General features: G+C 45.7%; 1 protein-coding gene across 1 annotated transcript in view; it reads right to left on the reverse strand.

Moving 5' to 3' along the window:
* Positions 1-18,106, reverse strand: part of LOC120023365 (MAM domain-containing glycosylphosphatidylinositol anchor protein 1-like) — a 246,431-nt gene that overhangs the window by 221,429 nt on the left and 6,896 nt on the right. The gene's annotated exons all lie outside the window — the stretch shown is intronic.

An 18,106-nucleotide genomic window follows, 5' to 3' on the forward strand; every position in this document is an offset into this window, starting at 1 on the left:
CTACTACTAGCCATTTCTGATAAAAATGTGAGTTGGGAGTATCAATGGTCTCTCTCTCTCTCTGTGTGTGTGTGTGTGTGTGTGTGTGTGTGTGTGTGTGTTGTTGTTGTCGCTGAAATGACAAGATTATGTTATCAAATCAAATGTATTTATATAGCCCTTCTTACATCAGCTGATCAGCAAGCAATGCAGGTGTAGAAGCACGGTATAATACTGTTATTGCATCAAATGGTTGTTTTTTGCAACAGAATAGGGGGTTCTTAGAACTATATTTTGTCTGTGTGAACTGAGAGTGCGCCTCTAGGGCTTAATGCTGACAGTAGATTTACGATGCCTTTGGCCACATTCCATTCATGTGAGGGAGATGGCTCCGGTTTGACTGGAAGGTACCAGGGGGCCAGACCCTGTTTCTACACAATGAGAACAGTCTTTACAGCAGATACTGTTTGCTGTGAATTATTAGTACCTTTCATACAAATCCTAACCTTGTGACCCATTCCATACATCTGTTGCTTGTCATGAACATTCAGGAGGATGAACTTTGCTATAAAATGATGTGGCTCAAATCCGCTCGTTGGGCTCTCAACGATTAATCTAGGGGTGGTTCGTCGACCAGCTTCATTATTGCAATAATGAATCAATGTTATTATTAAGTTTTGAATAAAGTAATATCCTGATTGGTGATTGACCTCGTCTCTGATCATTATTGATTAGAATTTCCACTACAATTTTGACAACGAGGGGGGGGGGGGATCTCTTCAACTTCACCTGTTGACCACTCCTGAAGATCTGTTTAAACAGGGAAACAGAAATTGGGATCTCAAGGAAAACCACACTCATTATTGAGCAGCTGGACTCGCCTATGATCTGAAAGGTAGCGGGCACGGGTGGATACCAGATCTCAAACATAGTACTGAGAGAGGTACTCTTGGACAATCTATCAATAAGTGATGAAATTATAAAGAAAAAAAAAATTAATATATATATATATAAAAACATAAAAGCCCCTGTTAAGAGCGCCACAGCTATGGTAACTATCCATGACTGAGTTGAATTGATAAGAGTGTTCTTAAGTGAGATATCCTTGGACATGATTGTTAATTAGCCAGTTGCGGGCGACCAAAAGTCCCGATCACAGTAAGACTGGTGAGGTTAATGTATTGAACGAGGAACTAGAGTGCAGGTGACACCTTGCTTGGTAAAATTCAAATTATAACGTGTAATGTTTTGATTAAATGTTTTGATAAATTAGGTAAATATGTATGCCCTGGGTTACTATTGTTAGAGGCTATTGTGAGTTTTGTTTTGGGATCACTAATTAGGCAATATTTTGATAATGGTATGGTATGTTCATATAGACAGGGTTAAAAAACAGCGCTAACCGGTTTTCCTCGTCCGTCTCATTCCCGTGTGGTTTTTGTTTGTGTTTTCTGTGAATGTGATACGAGAGTGTGTGAGGGTAGAAATAAGTGTTAATCTTAAATTTGGATAATAAGATATAGACATTTGCATAATAAGATTATTGAAATTTGGATAATAAGTTTTGACAAAGTTATCTCGGGGTTCCATCCATCACTGCCAATCATAGAATATTTTGGGGTGGTATTTAGAGCAGGAAGTTATTTTAGATAGTAGCAGCAAGTCTATAGTTTCTGGAAGGCTTGACTTTGGTGTGTTTATTTAAAATACATCAGTCAATTCTCTAGGGAAAAGACACATTTCAGGGGGCCTCTTACTACCCACAACTTCGATTATAGCCTAGTTTTATCATGCAATAATCAATACCCATGTTTAGTTATCAATTATGATCATGGTGACAGCTCTATCTCTATCTGTATCTCTATACCATTTGTATTTCATTAACCTTTGACTATTGGATGTTCTTATAGGCACTTTAGTATTGCCAGTGTAACAGTATAGCTTCCATCCCTCTCCTCGCTCCTACCTGGGCTCGAACCAGGAACACAACGACAACAGCCACCCTCGAAGCAGCGTTACCCATACAGAGCAAGGGGAATAACTACTCCAAGTCTCAGAGCGAGTGACGTTTGAAACGCTATTAGTGCACACCCCGCTAACTAGCTAGCCATTTCACATCGGTTACACCAGCCTAATCTCGGGAGTTGATAGGCTTGAAGCACAGCGAAGAGCTGCTGGCAAAACACACGAAAGTGCTGTTTGAATGAATGCTTACGAGCGTGCTGCTGCCTACCACCGCTCAGTCAGACTGCTCTATCAAATCATAGACTTAGTTATAACACACAGAAATACGAGCCTTAGGTCATTAATATGGTCGAATCCGGAAACTATCATCTCGAAAACAAGACGTTTATTCTTTCAGTGAAATACGGAACCGTTCCGTATTTTATCTAATGGGTAGCATCCATAAGTCTAAATATTCCTGTTACATTGCACAACCTTCAATGTTATGTCATAATTACGTAAAATTCTGGCAAATTAGGCGACCCAAACTGTTGCATATACACTGACTGTAACGGCAGGCTTCCTCTTCTTCGTCTGAAGAGGAGGTGTAGCAGGGATCGGACCAAGACGCAGCGTATTCCGTGTTCAACATGTTTTAATAACAAGACGATAACGTGAACACTATACAAATACAAAATAACAAATGTGGCAAAACGAAACAGTCCTATCTGGTGCAGAGAACACAAAGACAGAAGACAACCACCCACAAATCCCAACACAAAACAGGCTACCTTAATATGGTTCCCAATCAGAGACATGAAAAACACCTGCCTCTGATTGAGAACCATATTAGGCCAAACATCAAACCCAACATAGAAACACAAAACATAGAATGCCCACCCAGCTCACGTCCTGACCAACACTAAAACAAGAAAACACAAAAGAACTATGGTCAGAACGTGACACTGACTCTGCATGCAATGAACGCAAGAGAAGTGACACAATTTCACCTGGTGAATATTGCCTGCTAACCTGGATTTCTTTTAGCTAAATATGCAGGTTTAAAAATATATACTTCTGTTTATTGATTTTAAGAAAGGCATTGATGTTTATGGTTAGGTACACATTGGAGCAACGATACGCACCGCATCGATTATATGCAACGCAGGACACGCTAGATAAACTAGTAATATCATCAACCATGTGTAGTTAACTAGTGATTATGATTGATTGATTGTTTTTTATAAGATAAGTTTAATGCTAGCTAGCAACTTACCTTGGCTTCTACTGTATTCGCGTAACAGGCAGGCTCCTCGTGGAGTGCAATGTAATCAGGTGGTTAGAGCGTTGGACTAGTTAACTGTAAGGTTGCAAGATTGAATCCCCCGAGCTGACAAGGTAAAAATCTGTCCTTCTGCCCCTGAACGAGGCAGTTAACCCACCGTTCCTAGGCCGTCATTGAAAATAAGAATGTGTTCTTAACTGACTTGCCTAGTTAAATAAAGATGAAATAAAGCTGTAAAAAATAAAAAATAAAAATAAAAATAAATAAAAATCGGTGTCCAAAAATACCGATTTCCGATTGTTATGAAAACTTGAAATTGGCCGTAATTAAATCGGCCATTCCGATTAATCGGTCGACCTCTAACGGAGACCTTCAACAAGTAATTACATCATTAAAATTCTGACCCATAAGAGCGGCAGTTCAGGGCAAGCTGTCAGGGCTAAACTAAGCATAGTTTACAAGTGTGCTTTTCTCTTGTGCACGCTCTCTCTCTTTCTAAATCCCCATGTAACACATGTCATATTGTGTTGGTCCGTTAGGGACCTGTTTCATTGTACTAAGTTCTAATCAATAGCCTAGACTGTGTGTTTGTGTATGTGTATATTATATTATCATTTAGCTTGTTAGTAAATAAACAATCAACTCAATTGGTGGTACGGAATGATTTAGTGAAACCCGGGTTGTGCAGATTTACGAATTATGCGACGGTCAGGATGAGACTGTAGAGGAAATTAATTAATTAGTGACTGCTGTAAAATCGATATTCTGATATTCTTTGAATTAATTTGGGAATTAATTTGGGAAACGGAAACTCATTAAACAAACTTTTCACAAACTTTTCCCGCAGGTTACTGAGTTAATGATTACCTGATTAATTTAATCGATAAAAAGCAGTCGTCACATTAATGATATTAACATAAAGGCCTGATTGGTGGAGTGCTGCAGAGATGGTTGTCCTTTGGGAAGGTTCTCCCTGTCAGAGTGACCATCAGGTTGTTGGTCACCTCCCTGACCAAGACCCGTCTCCCCCGATTGCCGGGCGGCCAGCTCTAGGAAGAGTCTTGGTGGTTCCAAACTTCTTCAATTTAAGAGTGATGGAGGCCACTGTGCCTCGACACAATCCTACAGACAATTCCTTTGAACTCATGGCTTGGTTTTTGCTCTGACATGCACTGTCAACTGTGGGACCTTAAATAGACAGGTGTGTGCCTTTCCAAATCATGTCCAATCAATTGATTTACCCCATGTGGACTCCAATCAATTTGTAGAAACATCAAGGATGATCAATGGAAATAGTATGCACTTGAGCTCAATTTCGAGTCTCATAGCAAAGGGTCTGAATACTTATGTAAATAAGGTACTTCTGTTATTTATTTTTAATACATTTGCAAACATTTCTAAAACACGGTTTTTCATTTGTCATTATGGGATATTGTGTGCAGATTGAGGGAAAAATAATTTAATAAATTTAAGAATAAGGCTGAAACGTAACATAATGTAGAAAAGTGAAGGGGTCTGAATACTTTATGAATGCACTGTAAACAGTAAGTGAGGGGCCTTACACCAAATAGTATTGTTAACAAATAGGTTAGCCCTTTAGACCCCAATATAATTATAGAATGATGCAGTAGATTACTGAGAATTTTCAAGATAAAGCTAATTTTCTCACATATTTCAAACAAACAGATATAGCTAAAAAACTAAGAACAAATGACATTTACAAGTTCACTTAGTTTTAAAAGCACAAAATGTTTTTTAAAGAATAATGTTTCAGCCTTGAGACAATTGAGACATTAATTGTGTATGTGTGCCATTCAGAGGGTGAATGGGCAAGGCAAAATATTTAAGTGCTGCTGTGTTTTTCACACTCAACAGTTTCCCGTGCGTATCAACAATGGTCCTCCACCCAAAGGACATCCAGCCAACTCGAAACCACTGTGGGAAGCAATGAAGTCAACATGGGCCAGCATCCCTGTGGAACGCTTTCGACACCTTGTAGAACATTGCCTTACCTCTCTTATCCTACCTCATTTGCACATGCTGTATATAGATTTTCCTACTGTATTATTGATTGTATGTTTGTTTATTCCATGTGTAACTCTGTGTTGTTGTATGTGTCGAACTGCTTTGCTCTATCTTGGCCAGGTCGCAGTTGCAAATGAGAACTTGTTCTCAACTAGCCTACCTGGTTAAATAAAGGTGAAATGAATCAATTCAAGAACATGCGCCGGCGAATTGAGGCTGTTGTGGGGGGGGAAAGGTGCTCCTAATGTTTTGTACACTCAGTGTATGTTCATTATAATGTCATTATTGCATTTATGCTGGTTTTCACTATTTATCAAGCACACTTGGCACTTATAATGATGTTTAGGCTACTGATGTTTTCGTCATTTGACCGCGCGTCTTGCTGACTTGTGCATCTTGGTGGTTTGGATATTTTTCTTTTGTTGTCGTTATAAAAAGAAGCTGTTACCGCGTTGTCACGATCGTCTTGACTTGGAAGAGAGGACCAAAACGCAGCGTGTGAGAAATACATTCTCTTTTTATTAGAGACGAGCAACGAACGAAACAAAACAACAAACTGACGACCGTGAAGCTATATAAACAAATGGTGCTGACACTGACCACTACACAATGACATAGACAATTACCCACAAACACATAATGCCTATGGCTGCCTTAAATATGGCTCCCAATCTGAGACAAATGAAAGACAGCTGTCTCTGATTGAGAACCACTCAGGCAACCATAGACATACCTAGACACATTCACTAACCACAACCCCATACACTAAACCCAACACCCCCTTTACCATATAACCACCCAAGACGAGACAAACACAAACATTCCCCATGTCACACCCTGACCTAACTAAAATAATAAAGAAAACAAAGAATACTAAGGCCAGGGCGTGACAGTACCCCCCCCCCCCCCAAAGGTGCGGACTCCGGCTGCAAAACCTGACATAGAAAGGGGAGGGTCCGGGGTGGGCCCCATCATGGCGGCGGCTCGGGTGCGGGACGTGGCCCCCACACCCATCCAGTCCGGAGCTCCCCCCCCCCCACTCCACCATTGTCAATACCCGCTTTGGTAGCCTCCTCCAAATGGCCACCCTCCAAATTAACCCCACTGGATTAAGGGGCAGCACCGGACTAAGGGGCAGCTCCGGACTGAGGGGCAGCTCCGGACTGAGGGGCAGCTCCGGACTGAGGGGCAGCTCCGGACTGGATGGCGGATCCTGGCTGGCTGGCTCTGGCGGATCCTGGCTGGCTGGCTCTGGCGGATCCTGGCTGGCTGGCTCTGGCGGATCCTGGCTGGCTGGCTCTGGCGGATCCTGGCTGGCTGGCTCTGGCGGATCCTGGCTGGCTGGCTCTGGCGGATCCTGGCTGGATGACGGCTCTGGCTGGTCATGGCTGGATGACGGCTCTGGCTGGTCATGGCTGGATGACGGCTCTGGCTGGTCATGGCTGGATGACGGCTCTGGCTGGTCATGGCTGGATGACGGCTCTGGCTGGTCATGGCTGGATGACGGCTCTGGCTGGTCATGGCTGGATGACGGCTCTGGCTGGTCATGGCTGGATGACGGCTCTGGCTGGTCATGGCTGGATGACGGCTCTGGCTGGTCATGGCTGGATGACGGCTCTGGCTGGTCATGGCTGGATGACGGCTCTGGCTGGTCATGGCTGGCGGACGGCTCTGGCTGGTCATGGCTGGCGGACGGCTCTGGCTGATCCTGGCTGGCGGACGGCTCTGGCTGATCCTGGCTGGCGGACGGCTCTGGCTGATCCTGGCTGGCGGACGGCTCTGGCTGATCCTGGCTGGCGGACGGCTCTGGCTGATCCTGGCTGGCGGACGGCTCTGGCTGATCCTGGCTGACGGACGGCTCTGGCTGATCCTGGCTGACGGACGGCTCTGGCTGATCCTGTCTGGCGGAAGGCTCTGGCTGATCCTGTCTGGCGGACGGCTCTAGCGGCTCCTGTCTGGCGGACGGCTCTGAAGGCTCATGGCAGACGGGCGGCTCTGAAGGCTCAGTACAGACGGGCGGCTTTGAAGGCTCAGTACAGACGGACAGTTCAGACCGCGTTGGGCAGACGGGCAGTTCAGGCGCCGTTGAGCAGACGGGCAGTTCAGGCGCCGTTGGGCAGATGGGCAGTTCAGGCGCCGTTGGGCAGACGGGCAGTTCAGGCGCCGCTGGGCAGACGGGCAGTTCAGGCGCCGCTGGGCAGACAGCAGACTCTGGCCGGCTGAGACGCACTGTAGGCCTGGTGCGTGGTACCGGAACTGGAGGTACCGGGCTAAGGACACGCACCATCAGGCTAGTGCGGGGAACAGCAACAGGGCACACTGGACTCTCAAGACACACAGGAGGCTTGGTGCGTGGTGTAGGCACTGGTGGTACTGGGCTGGAGACACGCACCATAGGGCTAGTGCGTGGAGGAGGAACAGGGCTCTGGAGACGCACTGGAAGCCTGGTGCGTGGTGTAGGCACTGGTGGTACTGGGCTGGAGCAGGGAGGTGGCGCCGGAAATACCGGACCGTGCAGGCGTACTGGCTCCCTTGAGCACTGAGCCTGCCCAACCTTACCTGGTTGTATGCTCCCCGTCGCCCGACCAGTGCGGGGAGGTGGAATAACCCGCACCGGGCTATGTAGGCGAACCGGGGACACCATGCGTAAGGCTGGTGCCATGTAAGCCGGCCCGAGGAGACGCACTGGTGGCCAGATGCGTTGGGCCGGCTTCATGATATCCGGCTCAACGCTCAATCTAGCCCGGCCGATACGTGGAGCTGGAATGTACCGAACCGGGCTATGCACGCGTACAGGAGACACCATGCGCTCTACTGCGTAACACGGTGTCTGCCTGTACTCTCGCTCTCCAAGGTAAGTACAGGGAGTATGCGCAGGTCTCCTACCTGACTTCGCCACACTCCCTTTTAGCCCCCCCCAAGAAATGTTTTGGGCTGACTCACAGGCTTCCTACCGCGTCTTCGTGCTGCCTCCATTCGCCGGTATCCCTCCTCGCACTGCGCCAGAGAATCCCAGGCGGGCTCCGGCATTCGCCCTGGGTCGATCGCCCACCTGTCGATCTCCTCCCACGTAGTGTAGCCCAGATCCTTCTCCTGCTTCCGAGCTAGCTCCTCAAAACGCCGCCTCTCTGCTTTCGCTGCCTCCAGCTCAGCTTTGGGGCGGCGATATTCTCCTGGTTGAGCCCAAGGTCCCTTACCATCCAATTCGTCCTCCCATGTCCAGAAATCCTGTGTAGGTGGGTCCTGTTGCTGTTTCACACGCCGCTTGGTCCGATTCAGGTGGGTAATTCTGTCACGATCGTCTTGACTTGGAAGAGAGGACCAAAACGCAGCGTGTGAGAAATACATTCTCTTTTTATTAGAGACGAGCAACGAACGAAACAAAACAACAAACTGACGACCGTGAAGCTATATAAACAAATGGTGCTGACACTGACCACTACACAATGACATAGACAATTACCCACAAACACATAATGCCTATGGCTGCCTTAAATATGGCTCCCAATCAGAGACAAATGAAAGACAGCTGTCTCTGATTGAGAACCACTCAGGCAACCATAGACATACCTAGACACATTCACTAACCACAACCCCATACACTAAACCCAACACCCCCTTTACCATATAACCACCCAAGACGAGACAAAACACAAACATTCCCCATGTCACACCCTGACCTAACTAAAATAATAAAGAAAACAAAGAATACTAAGGCCAGGGCGTGGCACGCGTTCAGTTTCATAGTGGTAACAAAGGCACTCCTAAATAAAAATGATTGAACAAATGATTTTTGTTGTTGTTGTGTTTGTAAAGAAAAAACAATAAAACATATCGTAATGATACCTAAGACCTTCATAAACACACATGCCGTTTGTGTGCAGTAGTCTATGTATCACGACTTTGCTTGTGAGAAGGCCAGCTGATTGCCATTGCCTGGTTACCAGGATAGCAGACAGATCAGGTCAAGGGAAAGCAAAAATATACAAGCCTTGATGAACACAGTGCTCTTTACCTACATTTTTCTCTTTCTGTCTGTTTATTATTTCACAGACACTCACACACAAACACGAAGGTTTTTCACTCTGTTTTCTCTCTCTTACACACACACACAGTGCTCATTCACATTATTTTTTTCTGTCAGTCTGTTTTTTTCTCAAACACACACACACTCCCACGCGTCTCATTCTCGCATGGTTGAGGAAATGCAACTGCTGTCTTTACAGTCTCCTTAAGTCCCCACCGTTGTCTAGTCATTTGAACTCTGACATGTGACCCAACAGCCCATCCAGCTCTATATTTCTCTCACTAACATTTGTCTACCTCGATCCACATGAACACGCCTGAGGTTCCGAGCACAGTGAAACCTCTATGCCACTGAACACGCTGGACATTCAGTTGAGATGACTCAACATTTTCTCAGATGGGCTGTGTGAACTGACCTTAACTGAACTAGGGTTGCAAAATTACAGTAACTTTCCCAAATTCTTCAGTTTTCCAGAAATCCTGGTTGGACGATTCCCAGATTTCCTGCTTATTCCCTCAAAATTCCAGGAATCTTCCAACCAGGATTTTGGGTAAGTTACCGGAATTTTGGGTAAGTTATCCTAAACTGCACAATGACCTTCTATAGAACATTCCCAGGGTCTGTATTCACAAAGTGTCTCAGAGTAGGTGTGATCTAGGATCAGGTCCCCCCCGTCCATGTGTAATTATATTATTGATGATCTAAAAGGAAAAACTGACCACTCTGAGACGCTTGATACAGATCCCCCTGTCCATGCACTCTTACTCATTATGACTAAAAAGGCAAAGTTGATCTTAGATCAGCAATCCTAGATCAGTCATGATCTACTTAAATTCACTGATCACATTCTGCAGACATCCGGCCAACTGAGTGGTGTTAAGATGCGAAGCACAGCTGGCTAAAATCAGATGAAAGTGAAACATTGACACGGAAAGAGAAAATCAAAGTCTTTGAGTTCAAATGAAAAATTAACGAGTATACCATAACATTTTAGTGATGGGACTGCATGGAAAAATCAATAGATAAAAGTGCACTGCTTGAGGAAGAAAAATGTCTCTAGGAAGGTTGACTTGACCGAAGCATCAACGGAATAAATGCGTGTAGGAGTAATTTGTGCGCAGAAAGGAGTCGTTTTTATATCAGTAATGAAAGGAAAAAGATCCATCTTATACAATGAACTGAAGTATGATGCTTTTATCCTCAGCACTACTAACAAAAAGCACTCTAAAATCCCTATTACTTTATGCCTACTGAGCAGAGCCAGGCTATACTGCGTTGGCCTGGTTACACATCCACAATAGTTTCTATATCTGTGCTGGAAACGAAAATTTGAAAGAAAATACATCAGCCAGCACAGTAATGTTCAGGATGGCACGATATTGTGAAAAGAGAGTGGAGTGTACATGTTAAAATGAGCCTTTAACACTAAAACCTCTGGGCGTCTTCAAGCTAATGAGTAGTCATTTTGACTGCAACATTTTAATAGTGTAATTTCATATATGATATCGCAAAAATAATCAATACATTGCCTTTGTTAGAACTATGAAACTATCAAGGCACAAGGCAAGACCCAGATGCAGACGGTTGGAGTCTTACAATGTTTATTAATCCAAAGGGGTAGGCATGGTCGTGGACAGGCAAAAAGGTCAAAACCAGGTCAGAGTCCAGGAGGTACAGAGTGCCAGACAGGCTCGTGGTCAAGGCAGGCAGAATGGTCAGGCAGGCAGAAAAAGACAAGGGTCAAAACCGGGAGGACTAGAAAAAGGAGAATAGCAAAAGGAGTACGGGAAAAACACGCTGGTTGACTTGACTAAACATACAAGACAAACTGGAACAGACAGACAGGAAACACAGGGATAAATACACTGAAGAAATTAGGGTTTGGCGACGAATATGAAGCGAGGGCCAGCCAACGAGAGCATACAGGTCGCAGTGGTGGGTAGTATATGGGGCTTTGGTGACAAAACGGATGGCACTGTGATAGACTGCATCCAATTTGCTGAGTAGAGTGTTGGAGGCTATTTTTTTAAATGACATCGCCGAAGTCGAGTATCGGTATCGGTAGGAGGGTTTTACGAGGGTATGTTTGGCAGCATGAGTGAAGGATGCTTTGTTGCGAAAAAGGAAGCCGAATCTAGATTTAATTTTGGATTGGAGATGCTTATGGTGAGTCTGGAAGGAGAGTTTACAGTCTAACCAAACACCTAGGTAATTTGCAGTTGTCCACATATTCTAAGTCAGAACCGTCCAACCGCCCAGATCTTTTTGGAGTTTGTGAAACAGGATGCAAATTTCTGTTTGAAAAAGCTAGCCTTCGCTTTCCTAACTGCCTGTGTATATTGGTTCCTAACTTCCCTGAAAAGTTGATATCGCGGGGGCTATTCGATGCTAATGCAGGATGTTTTTGTGCTGGTCAAGGGCAGTCAGGTCTGGAGTGAACCAAGGGCTATATCTGTTCCTGGTTCTACATTTTTTGAATGGGGCATGCTTACTTCAGATGGTGAGGAAAGCACTTTTAAAGAATAACCAGGCATCTTCTACTGATGGAATGAGGTCAATATCCTTCCAGGATAATAATAATTTGTGTGAGATTGAGGGCATCAAGCTTAGATTGTAGGATGGCCGGGGTGTTAACTTCTCTAGGATATGTGGGACGGTAGCCTAACCAACAGCCAATGAAATTGCAGGGCGCCAAATTCAAAACATCAGAAATCTCATAATTAAAATTCCTCAAACATACAAGTATTATACACCATTTTAAAGATACACTTCTCGTTAATCCAGCCACAGTGTCTGATTTCAAAAAGGATTTACGGTGAAAGCACACCTTGCGATTATGTTAGGTCAGTACATAGCCACAGAAAAACACAGCCATTTTTCCAGCCAAAGAGAGGAGTAACAAAAAGCAGAAATAGAGTTAAAATTAATCACTAACCTTTGATGATCTTCATCAGATGACACTCATAGGACTTCATGTTACACAATACATGTATGTAAAGTTCATATTTATATCCAAAAATCTGACTTTAGGCGGGATGCTACTGTCTCACTTGGCCAAAAGCCAGAGAAAATGCAGAGCGCTGAGATTCAAATAAATTACTATAAAAAATCAAACTTTCATTAAATCACACATGAAAGATACCAAATTAAAGCTACACTGGTTGTGAATCCAGCCAACATGTCAGAATTCAAATAGGCTTTTCGGCGAAAGCAAACGATGCTATTATCTGAGGATAGCACCATAGTAAACAAAGAGAGAGAAGCATATTTCAACCCTGCAGGCGCGACACAAAACGCAGAAATAAAAAATATAATTCATGCCTTACCTTTGACGAGCTTCTGTTGTTGGCACTCCAAAATGTCCCATAAACATCACAAACGGTCCTTTTATTTCAATTTATTTGGCGCGTTTGATTCAGAAAAACACCGGTTCCAACTCGACCAACATGACTACAAATAATCTAATAAATGACCTGTAAACTTGTTCCAAACATTTCAAACAACTTTTCTAATCCAACTTTAGGTATGATAAAATTTAAGACGGAATGTACTGTTTTCAATTGCGGCTAAAATGAAATGGAGCTAGCTTCAGGTCGCGCACCCCAAACAAAACAGTACACTAGGCTGGACCCTCGTTCTGAACAGCCGTACTTCTTCATTTCTCTAAAGAAAAACATCAACCAATTTCCAAAGACTGTTGACATCTAGTGGAAGCAATAGGAACTGCAACCAATTGCCACAGAAATCTAGGTTCCCATAGAATCCTCATTGAAAACACAGTTACCTCAATAATTTTTTTCCTGGATGGATTTTTCTCAGGTTTTCACCTGCCAAATCAGTTCTGTTATACTCACAGACATTATTTTAACAGTTTTAGAAACTTTAGAGTGTTTTCTATCTAAATCTACCAATTATATGCATATCCTAGCTTTTCATCCGAACGTGGAAATACTGACCCCTAGCCCAAAGAGGTTTTAAGGGACTCTTCTTCAGGTTCATCTCTCTGTAGGTGATGGCTTTGTTATGAAAGGTTTGGGAATCGCTTCCTTTTAGGTGGTTGTAGAATTGAACGTCTCTTTTCTGGATTTTGATCATTAGCGGGTTTCAGCCTAATTCTGCTCTGCATGCATTATTTGTTTTTTTATGTTATACACTGAGGATATTTTTGCAGAATTCTGCATGCAGAGTCTCAATTTGGTGTTTGTCCCATTTTGTGAATTCTTGGTTGGTGAGCGGACCCCAGACCTCACAACCACAAAGGGCAATGGCCGCTGTAACTGATTCAAGTATTTTTAGCCAGTAGGACCTGGCTAAAAATATGTCACATTTTATGTTCCTTTTGATGGCGTAGAAGGCCCTTCTTGCCTTGTCTCTCAACTCGTTCACAGCTATGTGGAAGTTACCTGTGGCGCTGATGTTTAGGCCGAAGTATGTAAAGTTTTTTTTGTGTGCTCTAGAGCAACAGTGTCTAGATGGAATTTGTATTTATGGTCCTGGCAACTGGACCATTTTGGAACACCATTATTTTTGTCTTACTGAGATTTACTGTCAGGGCCCAGGTCTGGCAGAATCTGTGCAGAAGATTTAGGTGCTGCTGTAGGCCCTCCTTGGTTGGGGACAGAAGCACCAGATCAAATCAAATTGTATTGGTCACATACACATGGTTAGCAGATGTTATTGCGTGTAGTGTAGCAGTATCTAACAGGTAATATCTTACAATTCCACAACAAAACCTAATATCTAACAAATTCCACAACAAATCCTAATACACACAATCTAGTAAAGGAATGGGATAAGAATATTTAAGTATAAAATATATGGATGTGCAGTGACAGAGCGGCTAAGATGCAATAGATAGTGAGAATAGATAGTGAAGGATAAGGTATATATTATATACATATGAGATGAGTAATGCCAGATATGTAAACATTCTTAAAGTGGCATTAATAAAGTGACTATAGTGTTCAATTTATTAAAGTGGCCAATGATATGAAGTCTGTAGGTAGGCAGCCTCTCTGTGCTAGTGGTGGCTGTTAAACAATCTCATGACTTTGAGATAGAAGCTGTTTTCAATCTCTCTGTCCCAGCTTTGATGCACCTGTACGGATCCCGCCTTCTGGGTTGAAGCGGGGTGAACAGGCAGTGGCTCGGGTGGTTATTGTCCTTGATGATCTTTTTTGCCTTCCTGTGACATCGGGTGTTGTTGGTGTCCTGGAGGGCAGGTAGTTTGCCCCCGGTGATGCATTGTGCAGACCTTGCGGTTGTGGGCGGTGCAGTTGCCGTACCAGGCGGTGATATAGCCCGACAGGATGCTCTCAATTGTGCATCTGTAAAAGTTAGTGAGGGTTTTCGGTGACAAGCCACATTTTTTCAGCCTCCTGAGGTTGAAGAGGCGCTGTTGTGCCTTCTTCACCACGCTGTCTGTGTGCGTGGACCATTTCAGTTTGTCGGTGACATGTACACAGAGGAACTTAAAACTTTCCACCTTCTCCACTGCTGTCTCGTCGATGTGGATAGGGGGGTGCTCCCTTTGCTGTTTCCTGAAGTCCACGATCGTCTCTTTTGTTTTGCTGACATTGAGTGACACCACACTCCGAGGGCCCTCACTTCCTCCCTGTAGGCTGTCTCGTCGTTGTTGTTAATCAAGCCTACCACTGTTGTGTCGTCTGCAAACGTGATGATTAAGTTGGAGTGAACAGGCAGTACAAGAGGGGGCTGAGAACGCACCCTTGTGGGGCCCCAGTGTTGAGGATCAGCGGAGTGAAGATGTTCTTTCCTACCTTCACCACCTGGGGGGGCGGCCCGTCAGGAAGTCCAGGACCCAGTTGCACAGGGCGGGGTTGAGACCCAGGGTCTCAAGCTTAATGGTGAGTTGGAGGGTACTATGGTGTTGAATGCTGAGCTGTAGTCAATTAACAGCATTCTTACATAGGTATTCCTCTTGTCCAGATGGGACAGGGCAGTGTGCAGTATGATGGCAACTGCATCATCTGTGGTCCTATTGGGGCGGTAAGCAAATTGAAGTGGGTCTAGGGTGAAAGGTAGGGTGGAGATGATATGGTCCTTGACTAGTCTCTCAAATCACTTCATGATGACAGAAGTGAGTGCTACGGGGCGATAGTCATTTAGTTCAGTTACCTTTGCTGTCTTGGGTACAGGAACAGTGGTGGACATCTTGAAGCATGTGGTGACAGCAGACTAGGACAGGGATTGATTGAATATGTCCGTAAACACATCAGCAAGCTGGTCTGCGCATGCTCTGAGGACGCGGCTAGGGATGCCGTCTGGGCCGGCAGCCTTGCGAGGGTTAACACGTTTAAATGTTTTACTCACATTGGCCACAGAGAAGGAGAGCCCAAAATCTTTGGTAGCGTGCCACGTCGGTGGCACTGTATTGTCCTCAATGCACGCAAAGAAGTTGTTTAACTTCTACTTCATCACAATCCCGGATCCGGGAGCACCCCCATCAGTAAAAAAGCTGACTAGCATAGCCTAGCATAGCGTCACAAGTAAATACTAGCATCTAAATATCATTAAATCACAAGTCCAAGACACCAGATGAAAGATACACATCTTGTGAATCCAGCCATCATTTCTGATTTTTAAAATGTTTTACAGGGAAGACACAATATGTAAATCTATTAGCTAACCACGATAGCAAAAGACACAACTTTTTTTTCCCACCATTTTTTTCCTGCATAGGTAGCTATCACAAATTCGACCAAATAAAGATATAAATAGCCACTAACCAAGAAACAACTTCATCAGATGACAGTCTGATAACATATTTATTGTATAGGATATGTTTTGTTAGAAAAATGTGCATATTTCAGGTATAAATCATAGTTTACCATTGCAGCCACCATCACAACTCTCACCAAAGCAACTAGAATAACTACAGAGACCATCGTGTATTACCTAAATACTCATCATAAAACATTTCTGAAAAATACACAGCGTACAGCAAATGAAAGACAAAGATTGTAACGGTTTTCTTCCAGGGGTGAAGGAGAGGACCAAAGTGCAGCACGGCTAGTGTTAAACATGTTTAATAAAGAACAAGTAAAACACTACAAACAACAATACAAAATAACAAATGTGCAAAAACCGACACAGACCTATCTGGTGCAGACAATCACAGAGACAGGAAACAAACACCCACAAAATCCCAACACAAAACAAGCCTCCTATATATGATTCTCAATCAGGGACAACGATTACCATCTGCCTCTGATTGAGAACCATATTAGGCTGGACATAGAAACAGACAAACTAGACACACAACATAGAATTCCCACCCAGCTCACGTCCTGACCAACACTAAACAAGCAAAACACATAATAACTCTGGTCAGGACGTTACAGTACCCCCCTCCTGAGGTGCGGACTCCGAACGCACCCCTACAACTCAAGAGGAGGGTCTGGGTGGGCATCTGTCCGCGGTGGCGGCTCCGGCGGTGGACGAGGACACCACTCCACCACTGTCTTTGTCCCCCTCCTTAGCGTCCTTTGAGTGGCGACCCTCGCCCACGACCTTAGCCTAAGAATCCTCCCCAAGGCCCCCACATGATTTTGGAGGTAGCTCAGGACAGAGAGGTAGCTCAGGACAGAGAGGTAGCTGCAGGACAGAGAGGTAGCTCAGGACAGAGAGGTAGCTCAGGACAGAGAGGTAGCTCAGGACAGAGGGGCAACTCCGGACTAGTGGCAGCTCCGGACTGAGTGGCAGCTCCGGACTGAGTGGCAGCTCCGGACTGAGTGGCAGCTCATGACTGTAGGGCAGCTCATGACTGTAGGGCAGCTCATGACTGTAAGGCAGCTCATGACTGTAAGGCAGCTCATGACCGTAGGGCAGCTCATGACCGTAGGGCAGCTCATGACCGTAGGGCAGCTCATGACTGTAGGGCAGCTCATGACTGGCTGACGGCTCTGGACGCTCATGGCTGACTGACGGCTCCGGCAGATCCTGTCTGGTTGGCGGCTCTGGCAGATCCTGTCTGGTTGGCGGCTCTGGCAGATCCTGTCTGGTTGGCGGCTCTGGCAGATCCTGTCTGGTTGGCGGCCCTGGCAGATCCTGACTGACGAATGGCTCTAGCGGCTCCTGACTGACGGGCGGCTCTAACGGCTCGGGACAGACGGATGGCTCAGACGGCGCTGGGGAGACGGATGGCTCAGATGGCGCTGGGGAGACGGATGGCTCAGATGGCGCTGGGGAGACGGATGGCTCAGATGGCGCTGGGGAGACGGATGGCTCAGATGGCGCTGGGGAGACGGATGGCTCCGATGGCGCTTGGCAGACGGCCAGCTCTGACGGCGTTGGGCAGACGGACAGTTCAGACGGCGTTGGGCAGACGGACAGATCAGACGGCGTTGGGCAGACGGGCAGTTCAGGCGCCGCTGGGCAGACGGGCAGTTCAGGCACCGCTGGGCAGACGGCAGACTCTGGCCGGCTGAGACGCACTATAGGCCTGATGCGTGGTGCCGGAACTGGAAGTACCGGGCTGAGGGCACGCACCTCAGGGCGAGTGCGGGGAGGAGGAACAGGGCTCTGGAGATGCACTGGAAGCCTGGTGCGTGGTGTAGGCACTGGTGGTACTGGGCTGGGGCGGGAAGGTGGCGCCGGATATACCGGACCGTGAAGGAGGACACGCGCTCTTGAGCACCGAGCCTCTCCAACCTTACCAGGTTGAATGGTCCCCGACGCCCTGCCAGTGCGGCGAGGTGGAATAACCCGCACTGGGCTATGCAGGCGAACCGGGGACACCACCTGTAAGGCTGGTGCCATGTACGCCGGCCCGAGGAGACGTACTGGAGGCCAGATATGTTGGGCCGGCTTCATGGCACCCGGCT

This window comes from Salvelinus namaycush, chromosome 28, assembly GCF_016432855.1.
Source record: "Salvelinus namaycush isolate Seneca chromosome 28, SaNama_1.0, whole genome shotgun sequence".
In the NCBI taxonomy this organism is placed as follows: Eukaryota; Metazoa; Chordata; class Actinopteri; order Salmoniformes; family Salmonidae; genus Salvelinus; species Salvelinus namaycush.